This window comes from Pecten maximus, chromosome 6, assembly GCF_902652985.1.
Source record: "Pecten maximus chromosome 6, xPecMax1.1, whole genome shotgun sequence".
NCBI classification, from domain to species: domain Eukaryota; kingdom Metazoa; phylum Mollusca; class Bivalvia; order Pectinida; family Pectinidae; genus Pecten; species Pecten maximus.
In genome coordinates this window covers 45641960-45661927 of record NC_047020.1, presented here as the reverse complement: position 1 = coordinate 45661927, position 19968 = coordinate 45641960, and the positions used below count along the sequence as shown (strand labels likewise).

Below are 19968 nucleotides of genomic sequence, written 5' to 3'. Positions count from 1 at the left end.
AATAATAACTTATAAGTTTGATGTGTTTCTGAAGATAATTGTTGATTAAATGTGAAAATAGTTTGTGAAAAGAGTTTAATTGATAAAGCAGGATTTGTATTATTAAAAGAATAATTCAATTAATAAAATTATGTAATTATATTATAATGGTAATTGGTTATAGCAATTGTTTCTCTCCATTTAGATTGAAACTATATGTGCATATAGCAACTTCAGTGAGAAATTATTGGGACAAAAGAATCTATTTCATGATCAATTTCTCCTAATTTGGCCAATTGTATGTTTGTGGTATGAACTTAGACCATAAAAAGTCCTGGTCTAAGGAAAGGTGAGACAAATGTTGCCACTAAAACTCCACCATACAGGATTTTTCACGGCTTGCTCCCTGTGCACATAAAACTAAAATGAGATGAAAGACTGAGCCAACAGGTAGCACATGTAGGTATTGTTAAGATGGCTACCTGTTCACACCTGTATCTAAAGGTGTGTCAAGGTGTAACATTCCCCACCCCTCTGTGGCCGACACCCCCGGGGAGTACTGATTCTAAGACCTGTTTGATTTGGCTAGTATTCCTGACATTATAATGTTGGAGCTGGCTAGCTAGGTCACAGATGAGTGCCTCACCATTTCACAGTAGTGTAGCTTTGATTGACTGCTCTATCACACTCTATCCTAATACTGGTCTCTGATTGGCTGGCTGTCAGGTGGGCGGGGCCTCACATTGATTTGTGCCTCACACATAGTAAGCAGTAGGTCTGTAGTTTTAGTAGGAGAGAGAGCATGTACACTTTGGTAGAAAACACTTATATAATTTAATTCCCACTTTTTTGGGGAAGAAACATTGGATTTCATTTATTCCTTTAAAAGGTAAGTTATAATAATGATGATTTATATTTATTTTTTGAATTATGTTTTATTTATATTTTGGTTTTATCTTTTGTTGTATATACTGTATGTATATTATTTACAGTTTTGCTATGGGTTTCATATCGGCCTTGTTTGTTGTAGGTTGATGAAGCTGAGCGTGGGAACTGCATAGCGACATAGGAGACGTACAGAAAACATGACATAAGCGTGGTATATATATCCGAGTAGATATTAGTAACATTACATTTGATTGAATTTTGACAATGGCAAAAAATCTGTGCTTAATTTTATTAACAGTTCTGATTTTTGTGAACTTTGTTGAGGCATTGTCTCATACATACACAGTCATTGAGGATGTGACAAACCCAATTATTCTCGGAATTATCGCTCAGGATGTGGATTTAACTAGCCAACTTTCGGATTCTGACGACTATGCTAATCTCCGCTACAGCTTTCTTGCTCAAGATCACCCACACACATTTCGGTTTTCTATAGATGAAATAACTAGTGCTATTTCGACCAATGACAATTTGGACAGGGATGTGATTTGTGAATTTTTGCCGGATTCTTGTGAATTATCTCTGGAAGTAGCCGCTCAATCAACCATTGGAGTGTTCTTCAAAAAAATACAGGTTACCGTGGTGATCGAGGATCAGAATGATCATGCCCCGAATTTCGACCATGTTGGGATGTTTTACCTGTCAATATCGGAATCATCTCAGGTCGGACGTGAGTTCACTCTAGATAGCGCTGTAGACAAGGATAGTAAACGCTATTCCGTGATGAATTATAGCATTGTCCCCGCGTCGTCCCCATTTACAACAAAGTTCACCATCGACCTTGTTGGCAACACCGATGTCAAACTCAAGGTCACGGATGATTTAGACCGCGAAACAAATGACCACTACCAACTTCAAGTTATAGCTGAAGATGGAGGCTCACCACCGAAAACTGGCATACTCAACATAAATATTACAATTGAGGATGAAAATGATAACCCTCCAATATTCACTTTAAACTCGTACAATGTCAGTGTGAAGGAAGACATTGCCATAGGAACCATCATCTTGGAGATGAAGGCTGAGGATGCAGACGTGGGAAAAAATGGTGATGTTATCTATAAAATCAGCACCAATCAGCCACCGGAAATCCAGGCTCTTTTCTCCATGGACCTGACAAGTGGGAGACTCGGGGTTCGCACAGACTCTCATGCCAGCGGAGACGTACAGATTAATCGTGGAGGCTTACGATAAAGGGGACCAGCCTTCAAAGGCACAAGTTTATGTGTTTGTAAATGTGGAAGACTCCGGCAATAACCCACCAGAAATTAAAATTAATCTGCTGTATGGTGGAGATCAAAATGTCGCCAAAATTTCTGAGTACGCCAACATGGGGTCGCCTGTGGCTCACGTGGCAGTGACAGATCCTGACACTGGCAGAAACGGGATTGTTACGTGTTCTGTCTCTAATTCAGAGGATTATTTTCAGCTACAGAGGTTAGAGGTCAACGAGTACAAGGTCATTGTACACAAGCCACTGAATCGGGAAAATAAAGCACAACATGATATTTCAGTATTTTGTGAGGATGTTGGAACTCCTCCTTTGAATAGCACAAAATCATTCTCCGCTGTCGTCTTGGATGAAAACGACAAGTACCCACAATTCTCCAAACCAGTGTACACTGTAACCTTCCCAGAGAACCGAAACAATGGGGAGGTCATTGTGCAAGTCACGGCCAGTGACCTTGATGAAGGTGAAAATGCTAGATTGACCTATATGTTAGAAGGTGATTCCAATGGATACTTTACTATAGATGACACTGGAAGGATATATTCCAACATCGCATTTGACAGAGAAACAACAACTTTATTCAAATTTCAAGTCATTGCTTCAGATCATGGGGATCCACCTCTGTCGTCAACGGCAACCATTGAGCTCAACATCAGCGACGAGAATGATAATTCCCCGGAATTTACAGAAACTGTTTACACAGCTTTCGTCAAGGAAAATATGCCAATCGACACCTCTGTGATGCAGGTGTACGCAACAGACCGAGATGCAGACTCAAATGGATATGTGACCTTTACCCTCGCCCAGAACTCCCAGGTTCCATTCATTGTGTTGCCAGATGGGGTTATCCACACCACGGACATCCTTGACCGTGAGGTGGTTGACCAGTATGTATTCTATGTCCTTGCTACTGACCATGGCACCCCGTCCAGACAGAGTTCCATAGAGGTGAAGGTCAATGTTCGTGACCTCAATGATAACACACCGATTATCATCTTCCCCAACATATCTAATGACACTGTCAGAGTTCCGTATACCGCACGGGAAAACACTGTCATAGCGGTCATACAAGCACATGACCTTGACCTTGGCCTTAACCAGAAACTGTTATTCTCTGTCAAGGAGAGAAACGATTCAGATCTTTTTAATGTGCTAAGTATCACAGGAGAAGTGATCGTAGCCAAACAGATGCAAGAGTCGCACAGAGGCAGATATTTCCTTCAAATCGCCGTGATGGACCAGGGTACGCCATATCTATCGTCTGTAACCAAACTAAGTATTGTAGTGACAGACAAAAATATCACGACAGCAGTATTGCCACCTTCTGATGAGGTCAACAAATATAATGTGGCCATAGTCGTTTCTGTTGTCGTGGTAACCCTAGTGCTATCGGCCACCATTCTAGTAACCATCTTCATCATTCGGCGTTTGGATCAACAAAAACAGAAGTTTTCGCAGGGACTAGTGTTAGACGGCGTTAAACTGCAGACGGATAAGAACCTGGTAAAATCGTCCAATGTCACCGGAAAGGCAGCCCCGAATCTGTATAGTCCGCAGGGAGAGCGGGTCGGAGTAGGGATGTACAGCTACGCTACAGAACCTGCTCTCGACAGAATGAGTCTTTCCAGCAATAATACATTACAGGTAAGTTTTACGGTAATAAACACATAAAAATTAATTCCTCCCAACTAAATTTTTCTACAACACTAAAAAGTTACTAAAACACAAAGAACTCTGTTAGAAATACATAACTTCTCTTAAGGGAAAGACTTAAACCCGCTGTTTATCAAGAATGGTTTTGAATCTTGTTGAGTGCCAACTTATGAATTTTTCAAGGAGTATTCAAGATCTTCAAAACACTTTACTACATGATTCAATCTCTGGGACAGAAACATTCAATGATTAAGAAAAATGAAACTTGGAAAACTCATTTAAAATCTAGTACATAATTTGTCCCTACTTTTCCATATCTCTTTATCAATATTATTAACACTCTGAGGGGTACCATGTCATTAATTCTAGTCTGTTGTTTATCCTTAAAAAATATATAATTAAAAAAATAGTCTTCAATAATGCTCAATAAAAGTCTATATGAACTTTAAGGTTTAAGTGTCTCCATAAGTTACATCTAGTGTTTGAAGATTTCTGATGGACAGAAAAAATTGTCTTGACTTGGATTGAAATGTACATCTGAAATTACATTTCTGTTTGAATTACAACTCATGTGTAGATTACAATTTCGTGTATTTATCTCACAAACTTTTATTTAGGTTTCTGGGGCATGGAAGATTGCATGCAAGCTTTATCTATATCACCATAGGTTTTCGATATAAGATACGTAAAGAATTGAAAAATTCCATTTTAGTGAAACATGATTTTAAACATTTCGTGTTATCACTCAGTATGTGGTATTTTTTAATTCTTGCTTGGAATAAACAAAAAATATATTGTACACAATTGTAAAAAAAAAAAAATATATATATATAATATGATAAAAGACATCAATTGTTGAATGATGGACATAATTTGTAAAACACAGGGAGAGAAGGGTAGGAATTAAAACAGTTTAGTATAAAATGTGTGTAGATTTTTCAGACGGAGCATGGTATGGTTGGTTTCACCGATTACTAAACACTACAAAAATGTCAACAATACTTGTATCACCACAAAACTATTTCAGGCATACTTTTCTGTCTTCATTGTAAAAGGTTAAGAAAAAAATATAAAAGAATGATCAGTTTCTGAGTGATATCACTGACTGATGGAGAAGAATTGTCGGCCATTAACTAACTCTGTCAACCTGTCCAGGATCACTGGAGTGTGTAGTCGCACAATAAACCTACCTGGCCTCCTACAAACTATCTCAGGGAGCAAATATCTTTTTCTAAAATGTTAAAGTGTTTGAGGGTGGTTATAATGAAAATTAAGATATTTTTAATAAATAGGATGAAATTTTGTTAAATTTGAATTTATAAATTGTACATACACATGCATGTAAATAAATACTGCCTCTAAATTGATTGAATCAGTTCTAAATTTGTCTTTGGTGGGAAAATTCTCGCACTTTATGATCGTAGTGAGATAGGAAACCTTGGAGGGAGGTCTGCTTGGTTTAACTCACAAACATGTGGTAGGGAGTGTTTTGCAAAGAGGCTCAACTTTCTACTAAATTCTGAAGTACCTCCCATACAAATAGAACTAGAGGGATTTCAATCGAGGCATGCTTTATGAAATTTATGGAAATGTTTGATTTAGATATTAATCTGTAAAGTGTCTCCCCTTTTCTGGAACTTTTTCATTAGTGTTGTTAAGCTGGGAGATTTAACAATATGGCCCTTTTCGGGTGAGGGTGTAATTTTTCTTGACACAGCAGTGAAGTTTTGAGTGATACAAATCTTTTCATTCTGATCAAAGATTAGTAACAAAGTCAGGAAGAAAAGTTATTAAAATTAGAAACAAATTGGGATATTTGAGTGTAGCTGAGAAATAACATTTGTCCATGTTTCCAACATTTGTAATTTAAAATATTTGGAAGAGATAACAAAAAAGTTTCAAAGAAAATTCAAAACTTTTGACTGTGGAAACACAGGACTTTTGTTTATTTATGAAATAAATACTGACAAATATTACCATATTTTGAAGAGTTTTTAAAATATATCTCTTAGATCATGGGGATAGAAATATTGTTACAGATGTACAATTTTTCCTGATCAAAACATCGCTGATTTTTGTGTGAAATATTGTGAAAAAAGTAATTTTTTGAAATTTCGAAAAAATTATGCCCAAAATTTTCAACCATTTGTGGAAACATCATAAAACTGATATCTTCGTCAAATTTAAGGCGTTATAAAAAGATGAAAGGGCACACAGTATTGTAGTATATTGATGGAAGTGTTACACCCATTATGCCGCTTTTAGATAACTGTGATAATACCCTTGTATAGCATTGTCCCATCCATCTATTGTTCAACACCGATAGGCTACCCCTTTCAATATTGCACCATGAGCATTCAAGGAATTTTTAGTAGGATTGTAAAAACACAGAATTTCTTTATCTTTACAAATCAGTCCTACTAACTGTGCACCTAAGGCCGATTTTTTTGTGTGTTCCGCTAATATGCTACCCAAGAAACTGTCAAAAGCATATATGGCTATTAATCCAGTCCCCTAGGGACCTAAGTCACACCCTTTGATGGCCAAACAGGACCCTTTCAGACCTACAGGGGATGGGACAAGCGACATACCACCTTAAGTGTCTTGTTTATGAGGTCTGCTAGACTTACAATCACAGATCAGATTTATTTTAACAGCCTGTCTTTTGGTTACAAGTTATACTCTGGACTTTTTCCCTTTTTCCAGTCCACGTGACATGAATGATGAAAAAGATATTGAAATCTACCCGAGTAAAATTTTATCCTTATGTAAAAGTGTGTTTGTCTAGATTTTGAAAAAAAAAATTTGGTCTATACTTTTGGGTCAGTGATGCAGGTCGGCGTGTGTATGATGCAGGTCGGCGCGCGTATGATACGGCAGTATTTGATAAGTCTGGTACGATTTTTTGTGTAAGTTTAGAGTCAGTAATGTAACTTCCCTTTGACACTGTTACCTCTTGGGAAGTAATATTTTCAATACGCACACGATTGGATCATAACCCTGGACTCTCCTGTTACAAATCAACGTATGTCTCGAATGACTGGCGGACAGATGTCGCTTTATTACAACAACAATATATAAAGGGAAATATTAAATTCGATATATACTGATGTTTGGACTGAATATAATATTTCATTCACCGAGCTGACAAATCGCTTCATTTTATGAAATTTGAATCAATTCTTTGACGAGAAATTATTTTTTTATTTAAGTCCAATATATTGCAACTTCCTGCCAATTATATCAATATCTTTTCATGTCTCGAATAATGACAGTAATATATTTGATTTTCATTGGTGTTATTAGCAAACAAATTTATTCAACCAGAAAATTTGTTCATGCTTTGATAGTTTGATGTTAATAAACACATTATTTCTGACTACATTTGAGAAATTTTTAACAACACGTTAAAAGGCACAGTATCATTTTATAATTTTTTTTTTTTTTCCGGATGACTGATGTATTTGAACATAGTGCCAAATATAGAGAAAACAATATTTTGTTTTGATGGATAGAGACCATAGTCTGCTCCAAACAAAATTTGTTTTTCATAATGACTGGATAGAATTAAGGACATTATAGATGTTTTCCCTGTCGATATCTAGTGTAGCGGAACTTGACCGGTACATGTTTTCCCTGTCGATATCTAGTGTAGCGGAACTTGACCGGTACATGTTTTCCCTGTCGATATCTAGTGTAGCGGAACTTGACCGGTCTGAGCGATGGTGACCAAGTAAATTACTTAGAACATATCCCTTCAGAGTTTGAAGTTTTTATTTTCACTATTTTTTTTTTCTTTGCATTTTTCCTCTCCTGTATATTAACTTCAGAAATTTAGGTCTATTTCTTTAAAAAAAGTAGTTTTTTACATTTCAAAATACGTCACACAGAATCTGTCTCTGAAAACATCAGTATGTGGTCTTGAGTTTATTGTGGAATTTATCCTTAAGGAGATTAGACTAGTATGTAAGATTTCTATCTTTTAACCTCCAACTGTGAAGAGTTCCATAAAAAGGGGGATTAAACTTGTGAACAATTGTGTTGATCCAGTACTGTAGATCTAATCTGGATCTTTTTATCAACTAGAAATTAGTGTCAGCATTATGGTGTAAAAAGCCTGTGTAAAGAAGAAAACTACAGAATAGATCACAGGCGGAAAAAAATGTCATTCCTACAGATAAAAAAAACCTTTCTGTTTGTTCACTTTCATTCAAAGACTGTTATTCAATGTTTATGTTTAGGTGCTAATAGTCAAAGTTTTAAGAAATGGACACACTTTTTAACCTTTAGATCTACTGGTATTAAAACATTAATTTAGAATTGGTGTAACAGCAAAAACTTGCCTGTGTTTGTGGGTGTGAAATACGTTCTACTCAACTTAAGGCTGTATGCTACCTTGATAAAATGTATCTCCTCAACTTAAGGCTGTATGCTACCTTGATAAAATGTATCTTCTCAACTTAAGGCTGTATGCTACCTTGATAAAATGTATCTTCTCAACTTAAGGCTGTATGCTACCTTAATAAAATGTATCTTCTCAACTTAAGGCTGTATGCTACATTGTATTTATAATCATAATGAATTATATCTCCTCCTCAATTTAAGGCTGTATGTTGCATCTTTTATTCAAAGTACAAATGATTTGACACATTAATGCTATGGAACAAAATAATGACAATTTTACTAATTAACACTTTTGTAATCCTCATTAATTAGATAATGAGAAGTCTTACAGAGAAGTAACTTTCAAACAATTGCAGATGATGTATTATCCTAAATGGGTGTTCACCCTAAAATATGTCTGACCATATACTGGATAGTGTTAGTTATGGGGCTTCATTTTAGAGTTATTGACAGGGGGAGACAATTCAAAACTATTCTCATGTCTGACAGACTAGGAAGTAAACTATATATATTATGGGTACTGTTTTTTGACAGGTATGTAGGTGTCATTCATGGTCCTATAAATACTTACCTGGTTTACCTGTGTGACATGTGACAAATGTTTTGTAATTAGTGTAACAGGTAAAAGATAAGTATGTTTTGTAGGAAGTAAAATGATGCTGTAGGTATTACATATACGTTTACCTACCATCAGTTTACTGACACTTTTATGTCTGACACATCTCTACAATAAAATACATCAACTCGTTAGTTACCTGTTGGTATTGGTCAGACACCTTTGTGTCATGTACCTGTCCGTGGAGTATTAGGCCAGGGATGGAGAGGGATTGATTTACTAGCTTGTTACAAATAATTAAAGTCTCATTGAATTAATAAATAACATGTATGTAATTAATTTATACATATGTACTTGTATTCATTATTTGTATCTAAAATAAATTCTCACAAGTCATTCAAAATAATTTCAACATATTTTCCAGATTTATACATTAAAGATTGATATAAGTTTAGTATTTCACAAAAATGTGGCTTTTTTAAAGCTGAAATATTTTGAATATAATTTTTTAAATCTATACCTTTAATGTTATAACTATAAGGTCAAATACAGGTACTCTCAAAGTAAACAACTTTTACAAAAAGAAAGAAGATTTTCAAGAGCAATTATTTGCTTACTGAAGAAAATGAAGAGCCTTAAAATTATTTTGAAATTTACAGTAAATAACGTATGCTGAAATTTTGTATGAAATATACATCCCTCCTTTACTAACAAATTGTGCCAGTGTATCCAAAGGTTTAGTCTGAATTATTCAGACTGTCTGCTTTAATATATACTGCTAGGGACAGATATGATTCCGACCAACAAACAATTTGTAAATTAAAGTGGGGAAATCCCCACCTCCATTCGGTGTAGTTTAGGGAAAAGTTTGTCTTCTAGGACATTTTGTAAGTTAATTTAGAAGCTTCTCTTATTTCATATTTCAAAATAATTCATATTTCATAAGATATTGTCTATCTATTGGTAGAGTATAACTTTAATTGCTGAATTCAGACATACCTAAATCAATATATATATATGATACATGTATATGTTTATAAAGCTCCTGTTGTTTTGATTTTACAGCCTTCTCATATATCCTACGATCACACCGATGGCGGAAGTAAAGAAGGCACACTACAACGATGTGAAACTCCGCAAAGTGACGTCCACCAGTCCGACCTTCATCGTCTGGCGTCTATCCGACTTCATCAGGCACTAGTACAGTCACATGACAAAGCCTACGCCAATCAACATGCAGAGGTGCGTTATCATTGGTGTCACATTCTGAAATTTTAAAAGTTGAAATTTCAAAATTCAGCTGCTGGTTTGTGTGATACTGAAGTGAAGTTTGACAAAAGTTTCTATGCCCAAGTCAGAGAAATTATGTGTCATTCTAAAACAAAAAGATAAAAGTATGGTATAAAATCTTCATGAACATTTCATTCAATAGTAAATTTTAAATTCTGTAAAAGTTACTTTCAATAATTCTTTAGCCATTTTAAACCATAATTTTTTTTTTTTTTTTATGCCAAAAAATAACTTTTATCCAAAAAAGGTAAATAAAAAATCAAGGAAAATAGAAATTGGTACAGTATCTAAAAACTTCAAAATCTTACATTTCAATGAACATTTTTGGTAGATGACTCATTTGGGGATTTCACGTTTTAGGAAATCGTAAATGCTATCAATCAGTACAGAGTTTAAAGTCATAAGTAGGCTTATAGCTGGAGATTCCAGCTAACATATGGACAGTGAAGTGACCATTTTGTCCAGCTTGTGTCCAGTCAGTGTCCCATTCAGTAACATACAATGGTCAGTAAGATTTAGCCATTGTCTAGCATTTCACAGAACAGTGATGAAATGTTCCTCAGGGTGACACCATAGAAACAAGTTTGTATAGAGTCCAAGTATTAGGTAGAAAGGATTATGGGGTTTTCACTAATTCGGGTATAACATTTCTCTCTTCAGCGTTAATTATACAACCTAAGGCTATTGTGCCTCAAAATTGATTTTAGGTCTGGGCCCTATTCTGGCCCCTTTTAGATGATATAACAGCTGATTGAGGATGCTGTGGTCACCATTGTCAGATTACATCATACCGGTTTGGTGACAACCTTGTTTAGGCAGGTGTTAAATCAGGCTAGTGATATCCAGCATACCTGTTAACGAGAATCATGTAACTATTATCGGTGGAAATCTCCAGGTAACAATACAAATCTAAAGTGCTGGATTAACTATTGAGGGAAAACAATAGACTCGCAATAAATGTAGAGGTGTACGAGTCCAACAGTAAAGACTTCAGGCTGAAACACAAAGTTCTCACAAAGTCAGCGTTTAAGATTGCTATCATCACCGTTAATATCCACAAAAGAAATAAACAAACGGGAATACTCTATGATCTGGAAAAATGAATTGCAGATTATTTGAATTCTGTAGAACAGATCTTTGGATAAGTCATTACGGTGAATCTTATCGGAAAATCAGCATTTAACTTTAAACAAAGTCATTGTTAGCTGTAGGGTCGGGGGATGGTAGTAAACAATTCTCGTTAAGGTGATGTTTTCTTGACTCACACCTTTCTCACCTGTGACAGTGATTAATGTCCTATATCCTATTTATCAGCGAGGAAATAAATTCTTCATCCATCTTAAAAATAGGTCAATCACCACACTTCTGCGTGTCTTTGTAAAAGGGACAGTCGGACTTGATGTCCTTATTTACAATGAATTGAGGTCGAAACAAAAATTAGTTTTATTTAACGGGATCATCAAATCGCCATTTTACCTATCAGTCAGAAAACTGTGGGATTGCTGGAGAGAGAACGACCTCCATTATAAACAATTTAATCCCAAATAAGCAGGAAACGACATGAATTACTCCAGATTATAGAATTTTAACGAATGGATTGTGGTTTTAGAGGACCGTTTAATATAGACTGGAATGGATTGAACAGCAACACCAAGTTTAGCAGGTGTATAGCCATCAACACCTGATCACTTTTAAAATTTTTAGAATTTCTGAAATACAAACTCACTTCTAGATTGGAGACAGTTTAACATATTGTTGGTAATTTGTTAAAAAGCTTTGAATTACAATTAAAATCTCTACAAGCAGCTACAAAGTATCCAGAGACTTTTCCAGAAAAAACAAACTGAGCTTAAACAGTTATATTCTTGTTTTAATTGAGAAAAAAAGAAACCAAATAATTAACCTTACTGTATAGATGGGGTACATGGGTCGACATTTTACTAAGTTTAAGGTGATCAATTGTCTACTGTACTGTAATATATAACAAATGAATATCTGTCAAACTACTGGAAAAAACCAACATACATTTGAAACGATCATCAGTTCTATCATATATTGTATCAGTTTCTTAGATTTTATGTTGACCTGGATTTTCTGTTGAATGTTGCAGATGTTGTATAGAGAGGCAAAGAAATCCACAGACGACAACAGTGATACCTCCGGGGACACCATCCCTAGTGACAGTGGCCGAGGGGCTAGTGACCAGGAGGAGGCGCAGAGTGTCACACAGTCACATACCTCAGGTAAGTTTGTCACAAACCTCAGGTAAAACTTAGTCACACAGTCAAATACCTCAGGTAAGTTTGTCACACAGTCACATACCTCAGGTAAGTTTGTCACACAGTCACAAACCTCCTTAAACTTAGTCACACAGTCACAAACATTAAATTTAGTCACACTGTCACAAACCTCCATTAAACTTAGTCACACAGTCTTCAGGTTAGTTTTGTTACAAAACTTAGTTATTACATTGTCACAGAGTCACAGACCTCAAGTGACACAATAGTCACATACATCTGGTTGATTAAGTCACACAGTTACGTATAAATCATGACAGGTAGGTTTTGTGATGTCATTAATTGTTAATATTTTGGTCAGGCAGTGAACTCATTTTGTTAATGTTGATAAGTTATAAAAAGATTTACATTTTTATTAAAAATATCAACCCTTATGAAAATCATCATGATTTTATGATATATGGTGAGGTTATAATAATTCTTGTTTTTTGTTTCAGAAAATTTCCGGCGTCAACCTCCACCAATTAGTCGGAATTTCAGAAACCCAGAAAAATTCCAAAGAAATTTTCCACAGACAAATCATTATATGGACATGTCCGGAAGGAAAGTTAATAATGTGAATTCCGGAATTATTCCTCAACGATTCCAGGAGGAACTCAAACATCAACTACAACCACGTTATCCTTTCCCACGACAGCAAAAACTTTCATTCGGCAGTGTAGGGTCAGAACTTCCGACATACGGACATTTTCAGCAAGGACTGAGTGTTGATGAGACTGTGGATAGTATCGCCACGGGTTACGATGACGATGATACCACAACATCAGGCAGTTATACAATAGATAATGACGATTTTCCAGTGGAACTCCATTTTGAAAAAGTGCATGATGTGTTTGTGTGATAAACGTTGTATTCTGATTGGATAACAACATTACGAATGTGTTCTGATTGGATGTTTTCTAGTCAAGTGCCAAAGTTTGAAACTGTTTCATTGTTTTGTATGTCTATGTACCTAATGGTAACACAATTTAAAAAGTCTAGAAACTTAGGTTCCCGTATGAAACGGTCATAAAAAAGCAGTTTTGGATTGATGCAATATATTGATTTTAAAATTCTGAAATAAGAAAAGTTAAAATGAAAAATACAGGACTAATTTGTCAAAATAAATTAAATCATCAACATGTGTCTATAGTACTGTAATACCGTAGTCTGTGCGAGATACAGAAAAGCTATATCTATACATTCAAATGCATATTCCATCATTCCAAAGGGGCTCTGAGGATCTTCAGTGATTTGAATATTCATGAGTTTTCTATGAAAATCCTTATGAATATTCATTATTCTCGACTCTTTTATAAAATATACATTGAAATATATAATTTATAAAATCTGGTACTCCTCTGATGATAGGTTCTGACACTATTAACTTCTTACATATATTGTTTAACAATCTGACTTTTCTGAGATTTCCTGCCATTTAGACTGGCCTCTGTCTTTGGAATTTTAAATAAAATTGAGCTTTATTATAATTTTGATCTCCAGGTTTGAAACTAGGGTCAGATAATTTGGTATTAGAATTCAGCTGAGCAAATTCTTTATAAAAAACTTGTTGCCAGTTCAGTAGAATGGCCCCGTCTCTAGAATATTAAAATGATAAATAAAATTGACCTTTATGATTTTGGTCACTAGGATATGTCTGATTCTAAGTTTCAAACTAGGGGAGATAATCTAGTATTAGAATTTAGATTGGCAATTCTTAACACAAAACAACTTAGGATCTGGTGGCCAGTCTGACAGTTCAGCTGTGTTCCAAAAGTTACCATAATCAAAAGTTAATTGTGCTAAATTTCAGTAAGTCAGTCATGTTGAAAATATGATGTCATCTTAAAAATGATAAACATTATGAGTTATCAAGGTTTAGATATCGATGAAGTTGAATCATGTCATTTTTTGTTAATTTACTAAGCAACTTTAATGAAATGAAAATAAGAAAGAGTTATTGGGAAAAAAATGTAGTAAATTAAAATCTAAACATGCACGAATTGCAATGCTTTTTTTAATTTTGAGGAAAATTTGCCAAAGACTTTTTTATTATCATTATTTTGATTGTTAAGTAAAACAATATGATTTTGGTTTGTATTTATACACATGTACATTTGGAAAATGTCAAAATGATAATAATGTTGAATATTTAATATATATGTAATTAATCAAACCAAAGATTTTGAAGATTTATTTAAGTTGTATTCAAACAGGAAAATATACATTTAAATGGAAAGCTGTGTATGTGGGAATGATATATAATTTAGTACTCAAAAAACAGGGAGTAATATTATAAAAATTTTATCTTGATACTAAAGAAAGATATGTGTTCAGTTGTATAATCAAATATATAAATTATTCATTAGGTTAATTAAATATCGCCATATTTAATATTACGAAGGCCTAAATTGAAATCCAGGATTTTAAACGGAAACTATAAACCACTTTAAAATGTTCACCAAAGTTAACAGCTGTTTTTATTCCTGAACATTCTTCCCGAGAGTAGTATTTCAACAAATATCCATGTATTCCAGATTCATTTAAAAATTTTCATATTTTTTTTCCCTAAAAATTTTGAATTTGAAAATTCGTATGTGTAAAAGTTTGACACTGTCAAAGTACGCTGATATGTGCATGACTGCATATTTCAACCAGGTGACTTCACAAAATCTGGAACCATTCCAGCTGTACGAGATATCAAAATCGGCTCACTCTTATCATTGATTTGTGACATGTTAATTTTTGTACCGAGCTGAAATGCGTTTCTCCAACTATAAATATTGATTCTGTCCGTGGCATCGCATGATGTGTCAGACTCCGTATCCACACAGAAATGACGTATTAAGTTCAGGTAAATTCTGTACAGGTAGGTCGTTGTTCAGGTACGTTCTGTACAAACGTTCCGAGACACATTGAGATGTCAGTGTTAGCCTCCGTCTGATTTTCCCCAGGAGAAATAAAGTGAGGCTTTATGACGGTAATGATACGATTCCTAATTCCATATATGGGACCATGTATATCCATGTTTCCTCGTTATGTTCCATTGTTGATTGTTGCCTTGTTACATAAAACTTTATTTCCGACATGAAATAAATACTGAATAATCAATATGGCTGCTTTTGTTATCTGTTTATTGAGGACATTTAATATCGAAGGGTAGCAACAATCCCCTCACATCACATGACAGGCATGTTCAGGTGTGAAGTTACATGCCAATGTCAACCAAAACGTAGAAAGCTTAACGAGAATTCTATTTAAATTTTCAAATTAAATCTTCCGGTCATCATACATATTCAAATCCTCATGCACAAGGTCCACTTTTTGTATCAGTTTAAATTACCATATTATCAAAAAAAATTAAAAGTAAAGAAAATATGATGGAAGTTTTACATTATTTTCGTTAAGTTAACAAGACTTTGACATCTGGACACTGGTCAGTATTAATTTGCTACATTGTCCAGCTGCTGAAGTATGATTAATGGTCAGTTTTACCTGTCCTGGTCTGACCGATTACAGTGGACATTGTCCAGAGATTGCTGTCCATCCACCTGACCAAACATGCTAAGGGAAAATTTATGTCCAATTTACAAACTAATCACAATTTATCTCCTTCGAAAATTGAAATAAGATAGAATTATGTGCTTGTAATAACTTAATATGATAAATGTTTTAGATTTGCCTGTTGAAAAAAAAAACTGTCAAAGAATTTGCTAAGGTCCTGTTTTTCTCATGTTGTATGTAGTTTTACAATCATTGACAATTTTGAAAATCATCTCGTGGGATCTCAGCATGGCTGATTTGAGAAAATTGTAATTACATCTCACCATGCACGACCATTTTGATGTTTGAAGTTGTTTCCTTCAGATAAATTTATCATTCTAACTATTTTTTGAGGAGATTTATTCTTTTATTACAAACCTATAGAATATCATTGATATCAATTGGACTAATTACCAAGGAGCTAATAATATATAGCTGACTAGATTTAATATGATTTCTTAAATTTTATACTAAATATATAATATTTTTCTCATTAAAAAATCCATCTTTTCAGTTGGAGCATTTGAAGGAAGCGAGATACACCAATTAAAATTAGGTACAGGGAAAAAAAATTACTGACAAACAAACTTTAAACATGAATTTAGTATTATATACAGTATATATGCTTATTAATTAAATACTTAAACATTACATTTCATTCACTTGCTTGGAATTTGTTCATGTACCGGCAGTTCAGAAGTGAAAGGCTCGAGTAGATAAATTTTGAGTTGCAAGTTGTAATATGCAAGTGAAAGCTCCCACAAAATGCATACAAAAAAATCTCAGAGTTCAGGGTTAAAGGGTCAAGGTCAGGATGCTATTTTTAGAAATGCTTGTCAGCACTCTAGAGGCAGAACTTCACACACTTGTATATTCCTTTTATGCTTCATATCAGGAATAATTAAAATATTTTCCAAATGAATAATAAGATTTGTGGTTTGAGAATGTGAAAATAATACCTCCCTGAACACTCAAATCCTTTTGTTTTATCTTGATTTCAGGACGACTGAAGAAACTGACACCATGGATGTAAATTTCAGAATCTGGAATACATTACATGTACCTTGTAAATTTCACTCACAGCTCTTTTTCCCAGATCTCAGCTGATAATATATGTAAGCCAGCCATTGGTCAAAGTTCAATTTACAACACTGCAGTCTAGGAATTACCCATTATCCTTGGAAGAGAAATTAACTCTAATGTCCAATTTGTTGTTTTAGCTTTAGTAAGCTACTTGGTCCATCTGTATTTGGTGTAGGAACACAGGGTTTAGTTGAAAACTGGATTTTTTTTGTTAGAGTAGCACAGGGGTTTGTGTGTGAATCATCTGATATATTAATATTCAGGCCAAAGAGATTTTATTTACTAATCTTTCAGTTACATAATTTTGTTTAAGAACATGTGGACTTATGATAATGGAAAAGCTATATAATTCTGATGCTATGAAATCAAATCATGCCATGATACTTGACCAATGATTCAAAGAGCATTTTAATGAACTTGAGATAATTTAACAAAAAATAACATAACATGGTTTGTAACATAGAAATTATAACTTTATATATGTGAAGATAGTAGCTTTGTAATGAATCCTTATAAAATTCATTGAGAACTAAATCGACCTTTCCCGCCTCTCAAGTACCAAGGATTTTACAAGCTGTTTTCCAACTGATAGCAAAATTATAAATGACAATGTGCAGTGGATTAAAATTGTTATGGTTGTTATTTATTTACCTATTTATTAACCGGTATTTATTTATTTATTTATTTATTTATTAATCTATCGGAAAACAAAGTCACAAAGATAAAAGTAAAAAGTGAACACATTTACCATAAAATACTGAATATTCAGAATTAAATATTCACCCCAATGTCCTATATTCAAAGCATCTCTATTGGACAAAAACAGTGAAAAGATGTTTGGGAACATGTTTACATATTAACAAATGCTCTCTCCTCAGATACATCAAATTACAATCAAAGGTGTTACTAGAAGGAAGAGTCAAAGTCGGTCAAGACATTGCTTTAATTTAATCTCCAAATGACTTTTAGGTTTCGGATTTTTATCAGTATTTATTTTTTATCCCCACCTACATATATCCTAATTAACGGCCAATTTCATTCCTTACCCGTACGCGTCTCTGCCTTGTCTGTAAGGTAACATGTATTTGGTCCGTTAAGTTTTTCCTCACGACAATTCTAGGATGTATATAATGATCGATTAAGTACCTACGGACATCCGATCCTGTTGTCACTGCATATTTTTTCTCATTTTGGCATCAAGTATAAATTAATTACTCTCATCTGTATCAGGTTCAAAAAGTGATCATACTACCAAGTAAAATGTATTTGATCAACGTGGCAAGCTGTCTTGATTTACACACACCCAAACATTACAGATTAGCGCGGGAATGAATAGGAGTATTGCTATTTAGCAGAACACTTTCAGTATACGAAAAACAAACGATAAAATATATCATTTAACGGGAATGCGCATAACATTCGGGTCGGAAATTCGTTCACGTGAACTTGTTTAGGTCCATGATAGCATATCTTGTTTGTGCTTCTTTGCGTTTATTATGACAAAAAGGAAACGACGTTTAAATCCGAAAACAAATTTGGTTATTCTGAACGAACAGTGAAATATGGCGGTTATTTTCCTGATGTTCATCAAGGATTGGTCGATTTCACGGGGTATCGAGTGGAGTTATTCTGAGCTCATCGCTACTAAATTTAATCCGTGCTCGTTGATACTAAGATTAATCGGAACACAGTGCCTACATGTACCTGTATCCTATTTGTACATCATTCCTGAACTAGACGTGTTTTTTAAAGCTAAGTTTTTTTTGTGGGCGGAACCTGAACATATTTCATCTACCACATTCATGTACAAGCCGATCTGTCACTACTCCCCTCATAATATGGTCTCAGTTTCAAAATATATTCGTGATAGTTCATCTTCTCGTAAATAGAAGGTGGTCGATTTGGGACAGAATCATATCTGGCGATCTCGTAATGAAGACTCCGTACCTGATCCTATTTCCCGGGTGAGAGGTCGGCCATTGTGAGGTCTGTATATCATATGATTTATAATTATTTATAGTCTATTAAGCCCGAACTACTGTCACCAAGTCACCACGGCGGACTCGCCGGTCAGATACCACGGTAATGTGATCAATGCTGATTGGTAGATAGCATAGCTCACACCTGGTGCGAGAAAATACTGAAAGATATAGGACATCTTTTGATTAAAAATTCTTCACGTTTTTTTTTTTTTTTTTTTTAATTTTGTTGTTGTTTTTTACTTTTATAATATAATTTTCTTGTCACTAATATGTATATATTTTTTTTTATATATATTTTTTTTATTGCTTTTATAATATGATTTCTTGTCACTAATATGTTTATATATATTTTTTATATATATATATATGTTGTTTTTTACTTTTATAATATAATTTTCTTGTCACTAATATGTATATATATATATATATTGTTTACCTTTATAATATAATTTTCTTGTCACTAATCATGATATAATTACTCGGGGTACAGTTTGATAACGAGGTATACAATACAACAGCTACAACATCGAAAGAACGGACAAAGCAGCACAGAAAAACAACAATAATGTAACGCCCAAACCAAGTGTTAGACCTACAATGCCATTATGTAAATTGAGTTTATGTTTTCATGAAAAAAATATAATGACTGAATTGTTTTGGAAATAATGAGATGATCTATGAATCTGTAACAGATCTCGCATGTTAGAAGGATTGCATCCTTCCGCACGATGGGCTGTTTATTAATTCGTGTTGTTTTGGGGTTTACTTGGATTTCCATTGTAACAGCTTAGGTGACACGAAGACTTGTACTTATCTTATAAACACTGGCTCCTGTAAGCATGATGTGACGTAAGCACGGAAGTGGGGTTAGGTGATACTCGGGTACAAAGACTCTCTGGAGTCGTCACTAGAGTTTATCAAGCAGTATAAACGTGAATCTCGACCTCTACGTTTGTACAAGCTTAGTCAACACAATGACACGACACCATTTATTTCCAAATTAATCTGACTAACCGGGGATGT

General features: G+C 34.3%; 1 pseudogene; it reads left to right on the top strand.

The window, feature by feature from the left end:
* The first annotated feature begins 739 nt into the window (after positions 1-739).
* LOC117329884 lies at positions 740-15448 on the top strand (annotated as a pseudogene).
* Positions 15449-19968: the final 4520 nt, after the last annotated feature.